Source organism: Rana temporaria, chromosome 10 (assembly GCF_905171775.1).
Source record: "Rana temporaria chromosome 10, aRanTem1.1, whole genome shotgun sequence".
NCBI lineage: Eukaryota > Metazoa > Chordata > Amphibia > Anura > Ranidae > Rana > Rana temporaria.
The window spans coordinates 5,346,390-5,354,548 of record NC_053498.1 but is presented as its reverse complement, the minus strand read 5'-3'; the positions used below and the strand labels follow the sequence as shown (position 1 = coordinate 5,354,548).

Here is an 8,159-nt window from a genome sequence, read left to right as displayed (position 1 = left end):
GAGATTTGGGGCTAGATTCAGCGAGAATTTACACCGGCGTATCCATAGATAAGCCGCGTAAATTCAAAGCTGCGCCGGCGTATCTTCTCTCTGTATTCAGAAAGCAAGATACGCCGAAATTAGGCTAAGATCCGACTGGCGTAAGTCTCTTACGCCTTCGTATCTTAGGGTGCATATTTACGCTGGCCGCTAGGCGGCGCTGCCGTCGATTTCAGCATAGAATATGCAAATGATCCTGGATACGCCGATTCAGAAAACGTACGTGCGCCCGGCGGAATTTTTTACGTCGTTTACGTTAGGCTTTTTCCGGCGTAAGGTTGCTCCTGGGTCTATGAGGCGTACGCAATGTTAGGTATGGACGTCGTTCCCGCGTAGAATTTTGAAATGTTTACGTCGTTTGCGTAAGTCGATCGGGAATAGGGCTGTAAGTAAGTTACGTTTACGTCTAAAGCATTGACGATTTGCGGCGGAATTTCGAGCATGCGCCGTTCGTAAAAAACGTCAAATACGTGGGGTCACACTAAATTTAGATAAAACACGCCGACATCATCCAAATTTGAATTAGGCGGGCATACGCCAGAGCACATACGTTACGCCGCTGTAACTTAGGGCGCAAGTTCTTTCAGAATACGGAACTTGCGCCCTAATTTACGGCGGCGTAACGTATATGAGATACGTTACGCCCGCACAAGATTACGCAGGGCTACCTGAATCTAGCCCTTGATTTCCAATGGAGGTTTTGGCTTTCGCTGCGTTTTTCGCACACATCTTTTAAAATGTGATTGGGTGTAACGTTATTTTTATTTTTTTGATTGGTGTCAGTAGAGCAGAGGATGGGGTCAGTAGGGCAGTGGATGGGGTCAGTAGAGCAGTGGATTGGGTCAGTAGGGCAGTGGATGGGGTCAGTAGGGCAGAGGATGGGGTCAGTAGGGCAGAGGATGGGGTCAGTAGGGCAGTGGATGGGGTCAGTAGGGCAGTGGATGGGGTCAGTAGGGCAGTGGATGGGGTCAGTAGGGCAGTGGATGGGGTCATTACGGCAGTGGATGGGGTCAGTAGAGCAGTGGATGGGGTCAGTAGGGCAGTGGATGGGGTCAGTAGGGCAGTGGATGGGGTCAGTAGGGCAGAGGATGGGGTCAGTAGGGCAGTGGATGGGGTCAGTAGGGCAGAGGATGGGGTCAGTAGGGCAGTGGATGGGGTCAGTAGAGCAGTGGATGGGGTCATTACGGCAGTGGATGGGGTCAGTAGGGCAGTGGATGGGGTCAGTAGGGCAGTGGATGGGGTCAGTAGAGCAGTGGATGGGATCAGTAGAGCAGTGGATGGGGTCAGTAGAGCAGTGGATGGGGTCAGTAGAGCAGTGGATGGGGTCAGTAGGGCAGTGGATGGGGTCAGTAGGGCAGTGGATGGGGTCATTACGGCAGTGGATGGGGTCAGTAGGGCAGTGGATGGGGTCATTACGGCAGTGGATGGGGTCAGTAGGGCAGTGGATGGGATCAGTAGGGCAGTGGATGGGGTCAGTAGGGCAGTGGATGGGGTCAGTAGGGCAGTGGATGGGGTCAGTAGAGCAGTGGATGGGATCAGTAGAGCAGTGGATGGGGTCAGTAGAGCAGTGGATGGGGTCAGTAGGGCAGAGGATGGGGTCAGTAGGGCAGAGGATGGGGTCAGTAGGGCAGAGGATGGGGTCAGTAGAGCAGTGGATGGGGTCAGTAGAGCAGTGGATGGGGTCAGTAGGGCAGAGGATGGGGTCAGTAGTTTTTTGTTTTTATTATTTTATTTTTTAATAGGGGGCTTGGGTGAAATATCAGGGGTCTAAACAGGGAGAATCTGCGGCACACAGGGTAATCAGGGTGTGCCCAGGCACACCCGGCACACCCTGTGCGCACACCTATGATGCCGCCATAGCACAAGGTGTTGCTGCCTCCAGAGGTAGCGTACAGCCGCCTGTGAACTCTCCGCACCCATGATGTGGCCCTCTGAGTTCTGTTTCCACTATTGCAACCCTAAAGTCGCGCGATTTTGATGCAACTTGAAGCAATGCCTGTGTATTTTTGAGGTCTATGGACCTCAAGTCGCATCAAAGTGGGAAGAAAATAACGCAGGGACTACTTTGAAGTCGCACAGATCTGAACCGTAGTCATTGAAAATCATGGGGAACGACTTGTCATGCGACTTTGAAGTCCCAAGTCGCACGAGTGTGAAACAAGAGCCTAAAGGTTCTACAAGTCATTCTTCAGCAGTCGCATCAACTCTATGGACGTCATAACCGAGAAAACCGATTGGCAGCAAATAGGAAAAACAAATACAAAGTATAAAAAGCAACAAAAACGTTTCCTACAAGTCAGAATCCTATAGATAAGACATGGGGGGGGGGGGGTAGATGGGTGTGATGAGATGAGTGATGCTGATCATACGAGTTCCAATGTGCAGTCAGTTACACGGCAGAATTTTTTTTTAGAAGAGGATGACGTCACACGGCTTTCCAAAAAGCTGCGAGAAATGAAAGTGATTCTGGGAGGGAGAAGCGGAGAGAAGAAGTGAAACAAACACAGAGTTTCGTTTCTTTCTCTCCGACAGATCCCGGGAATAAAAGCCCGGAGAGCTTCATCCACCGATCACTTCTCCTCCATCCACCGATCACTTCTCCTCCATCCACCGATCACTTCTCCTCCATCCACCGATCACTTCTCCTCCATCCACCGATCACTTCTCCTCCATCCACCGATCACACCGGGGAGAACTCATCTCCTCCATCCACCGATCACACCGGGGAGAATGTGACCAACTTATCTACAGACAGAGGTACAATTATACATTATTATATATTATTATTATTATTATTATTATTATTACACGGTGGTTACATAATGACAAAAAGAACAAGATGGAATTACATTATTATATATTATAATATTTTTTATATATAACAGAGATATTTTACTGCTATTGTTATTATTATTTATTTTTCTTTCTTTCTTCTTCTCCCTTTTCCCTTCTTTCTTTCTTTTTCTTTCTTTCTTTCTTTCTTTCTTTCTTTCTTTCTTTCTTTCTTTCTTCTCTCTATTCTTCTATTTTCTCTCTTTTTATTCTCCTTCCCCTCTTTCTCATCTTCTTCCCTTCTTTCTCTCTTCTTCACTTCTGTCTTCCCTCCCTTCTTTCTCTCTTCTCCTTTTTTTTCTCTCTTCTTCCCTTTTTTTTCTCTCTTCTTCCCTTTTTTTCTCTCTTCCTCCCTTTTTTTTTCTCTCTTCTTCCCTTTTTTTTCCTCTCTTCTTCCCTTTTTTTTCTCTCTTCTCTCTCTCTCTTCTTTCTTTTTTTTTCTCTCTTCTTTCTCCCCTTCTTCTTCTCTACTTCCCTTCCATTCTTTCTCTCTTCTTCCCTTTTTTTCTCTCTTCTTCCCTTTTTTTTCTCTCTTCTCTCTCTCTCTCTCTCTCTTTTCCATCTTTCTCTCTTCTTCTGTTCCTTCTTCCCTCCTTTCTCTCTTCTTCCCTTCTTTGCCACTTCTCTCTCTCTCTCTCTTCTTCCCTTCTTTCTTCCCTTCTTTCTCTCTTCTTCCCTTCTTTGCCTCTTCTCTCTCTCTCTTCTTCCCTTCTTTCTTCCCTTCTTTCTCTCTTCTTCCCTTCTTTGTTTCCCTTATTTCTCTCTTCTTCCTTTTTTTTTCTCTCTTCTTCCCTTTTTTTTTCTCTATTCTTCCCTTTTTTTCTCTCTTCTTCCCTTTTTTTTCTCTCTTCTTCCCTTTTTTTTCTCTCTTCTCTCTCTCTTCTTTCTTTTGTTTCTCTCTTCTTTCTCCCCTTCTTCTTCTCTACTTCCCTTCCATTCTTTCTCTCTTCTTCCCTTTTTTTCTCTCTTCTTCCTTTTTTTTTCTCTCTTCTCTCTCTCTCTCTCTTTTTTCCATCTTTCTCTCTTCTTCTGTTCCTTCTTCCCTCCTTTCTCTCTTCTTCCCTTCTTTGCCACTTCTCTCTCTCTCTCTCTTCTTCCCTTCTTTCTTCCCTTCTTTCTCTCTTCTTCCCTTCTTTGCCTCTTCTCTCTCTCTCTCTTCTTCCCTTCTTTCTTCCCTTCTTTCTCTCTTCTTCCCTTCTTTGTTTCCCTTATTTCTCTCTTCTTCCTTTTTTTTTCTCTCTTCTTCCCTTTTTTTTTCTCTCTTCTTCCCTTTTTTTTCTCTCTTCTTTCTCTTCTTTGTCTATTTTTTCCATCTTTCTCTCTTCTTCTGTTGATTCTTCCCTTCTTTCCCTCTTTCTCTCTCTCCTTCCTTTCTTTCTTTCTTTTTTCCTCTCTTCTTTCTCCTCTTCTTCTTCTCTTCTTCCCTTCTTTCGCTCTCTCTTCTTATTTATATTTATAATAATATATATATTATTATTTATGTTATCATATGTTATTATAAATGATTATTATAGAATGCACAGTACAGAGTCGCATTGTTATGTTTTATCATTTTATTGTAAAAAGAAAAAGAAAAAATAAGATTGTTATAGAATGACACAAAGCACGCTACAGAGTTACATTATTGTACAATCTTATATTAAAAAAGCAATTAACGCTTGCGGGGGGGGGGGGGGCAGCCCAGTGTGAGGGTAGATTGTGTCTAATTCCCAGAGTTCATCCTTAAAGGGGTTTGTAAAGGAATTATTTTTCCCTAAATAGCTCCCTTTCCCTTAGTGCAGTCCTCCTTCACTTACCTCATCCTTCCATTTTGCTTTTAAATGTCCTTATTTCTTCTGAGAAATCCTCACAGGAAGATATTTAGGGAAAAAATAATTCCTTCACCTATCAGTACCCACCAGTGCCACCCATCAGTTCCATCTATCAGTGCCTCCTCATCAGTGCCACCCATCAGTTCCATCTATCAGTGCCTCCTCATTAGTGCCTCCTCATCAGTGCCACCCATCAGTTCCATCTATCAGTGCCTCCTCATAAGTGCCTCCTCATCAGTGCCACCCATCAGTTCCATCTATCAGTGCCTCCTCATTAGTGCCTCCTCATCAGTGCCACCCATCAGTTCCATCTATCAGTGCCTCCTCATTAGTGCCTCCTCCCCAGTGCCACCCATCAGTTCCATCTATAAGTGCCTCCTCATTAGTGCCACCCATCAGTTCCATCTATCAGTGCCACCCATCAGTTCCATCTATCAGTGCCTCCTCATCAGTGCCACCCATCAGTTCCATCTATCAGTGCCTCCTTGTGACGGTATTAGAATGATATCCCCGTCAAAGTCTTCCCTTCTCCCCATAAAGAAAATCACCCCAATATTCCACGAGGAGGGATATTCCTGGAATCACCCAATAAGCCACACATGGGTCACGCTTACTGCTGGAACAAGACAGACTTTAATGGTATAACACAGAGCTTATATGTAATTTCCAAAACTGTTACAATGACAAATCTCCGCCCCCTCACACTGGGGCTTCCATACAGATGATTAGGCGGACACGACGGAGCCGATTCTGAAAACACATTTTCTTTAGATAATGACATCAGTGAAGGTAATTACTAGTTGTAAAAAATACAATATCTAGACAGCCCGGCCCCGCATGTAGAAGCGATAATTACCACAATGAAGCAATCAGAATAATTAACATGAGTCACTTCTAATAACAGTAAACCGTAACCACAGGGCTTCTTCACACAACACACTAGACCAGTGGTCCCCAACCTTTTTGGCACCGAGGACCGGCGTTGTGGAATAGAATCGGACCAAGGACTGGGGGGGGGGGGTGGGTTGTTATGTAGCTTTTCGCAGGCAATTTTTCGAGGAAATGGCTGGTGTTAGCGCTTCAATCATAACAGAACAATGGCTGATATGGTGTTGGGATGATTGAAACGCATTATTTATCATTGCATTGTAATGTAAAATGAAATAGTTCAAATTCACCATAATGCAGAAACTGCCACCAGATGCCGGTTTGTCACTTGCCACGTCGCCTTCCACCAGATGTGGATTGACGCTTGCCACGTCAGCTGCCACCAGATGTGGATTGCCACAACACCTGCCACCAGGTGTGTATTGCCACTGTGCCACATCGCTTGCCACATCACCTGCCACCAGGTGGGGATTGCCACGTCATCTGCCACCAGGTGTGGATTGCTATTATCCATGTCACTGGTCTTAAATCCCCCCCAGAAAACAGTAAAAATCATCTAAATGCATTAGTATGTTAACATAAGTGGCACAAAGCAATATCATAAAAGAGGTTGTCAGGAAAAAGGCATATTTAAGCAGGCTTAAATTGTACCTGAAACGTGACCGCAGTCACTAAGTGAATGTTCCAGCTGCCGAGGGACATCTGTATGCGCTGCTCTATTGGATCGGCGACAGTGCAGGGAAGATTCAAAACGAGCGGTGATTCCTAGCCACGCTGCTGTATCACAGCGGTGTCCAGGCAACCAGTGACGCTCCTGTGCTGGGCTCCCAGCTTAAAGGGCGTCTGACGTCAATGTGCAGTGAGGCTGTGTATGTTAGCTGATCCCGCCCCCAGAGCATCCTGTAACCAATCAAGACACAGTATAGCACCTCGCTGCAGTGTGTGGGCGGAAGTGCCGTGATACGGGTGGGCGGTGAGAGATGTCATCTCTCTGCTTGCCTGCCGCCGCACCTCACACAGTGCAGCCTTCGCGGCCCGGCTGCAAATAGGCCACGGCCCGCCAGTGGGCCGCGGACCGGGGGTTGGGGAACCCTGCACTAGACCATTTACCCTTTGAACTAGGACTGGCTGAGGAAAGGTCATTACCATATCAACAGCCTGTTAGCCGAGGAATGAGTCACCTGAAATCCTCTAACACACACACAGCATAACGAGCAGGGAGAATTACTGAAGCATCCTTCACAATGGCCCCCCTTTTTCTCCCTGCTCCGGCAACCCGGTTGGACCTTCCCTGGTCCAGTAGGGTTGACGGGTTCAGAGCTTTTAGTCCGAGGTTAACTCCGTTTGGCGTGACTGACCTCCCTTGGCAACTGCTTCCGACACAGGTATGTCACCGGGTCGTCAGATCACACGCCGGTCAGTCCCCAAGTCTTTGTGCGATCTGCAGAGTCACCAGAAGTCAGTGTGAAGACGGCGAATGGGTCTGTGCACCGCCGTCTAGGTGTCCCGCTATGGGAGGGGGCAGGTTATGGCTCTGAAGTGACAATCACAGGAGATTCATAAAAAGAAAAAGTTATATTTGTTGAAATGCTGTAGCACTGGTGCTCAGAGTCCGGGGGGGGGGGGGATCAGTGCCCCATAGGGTCAGCCACCCTCTGCTCCCTCCGCAGCCGCCGGTTCTCCTCTTTGAGCTTCTCCAGCTCCATCTCCAGTTCATGGAGCCTGGGGGGGTCAGCCTGCTGTGACCTCAGGTGGTTGTTCTCCTCCTCCATGCGGCTTATGCACTCCTCCAGCTCTATGTACTCACGGATCAGCTCCTGCTTGCTCATGTCCTGCAGGCTCTCCACGTGGTCCTTCATCATCAGGAACTGGGTGGTGGTGTAAGGGGCCACCGGTGGGCCCTTGGCGAACATCTCGGCCCGCATCTGGGACGCCCGCTGCGACTCCCTCTCCTCCAGTCGCTTCTTCTCCTCCCAGGTCAGCTTGTTATACGGCTTCCAGGACCTCTTCTTCTTGGAGGGTGCCTCTTTCTGCCCAGCTCCCTCCAGGGCCCCTCCGGCTCATGGCTGTCGCCCATGACTAGCTGACAATGGTGTTCCCTGTTGTCCGTAATAACAGATTGTACCATGAGGGCTTCGTAAGGGGTGCCCAATGGTTCTTCCTGACCCAGCTCCTGGGGATCCCAAGCCGAGACTACACAATGGGCTGCTGCTGGTGGGCGGTACCCAGGTTGAGACCAATTTGACCTGGTGTTGACATTCATGGGGCAATTCTGCTTGAAGTGACCCAGCTGTTTGCACCGGAAGCAGCGTTGTTCGTTGTCCTCCTGGCGTGGATAGCGAGGGCTAGATGTCATCGGTCTGTTAGGAGGTTGGTATCTAGCGGCTGGTGGGTGTGAGGGCGCCGTTGGTCGTGGAGGTTGTACCCGTGGTGTGACCTGGTTTGTCTTGCGAGTATCCGCATATTCATCCGCCAACTTCACTGCCTCTGGTAGAGTCATGGGCCTGCGATCTCTCACCCAATCCTTGACATCCGTCTGGATGTGATTGTAAAATTGCTCCAGGAGCATTAGTTGCAAAATGTCCTCTG

At 47.8% G+C, this 8,159-nt stretch overlaps 1 protein-coding gene across 1 annotated transcript in view; it reads left to right on the top strand.

Annotated features, from left to right (window-relative positions):
- Positions 1–2,562: 2,562 nt before the first annotated feature.
- Positions 2,563–8,159, top strand: part of LOC120916210 (sacsin-like) — a 31,676-nt gene continuing 26,079 nt past the window's right edge. The window contains exon 1 of the mRNA XM_040327065.1: positions 2,563–2,796. The gene's annotated coding sequence lies outside the window, so the exon portion shown is untranslated. The remainder of the gene's footprint in view (positions 2,797–8,159) is intronic.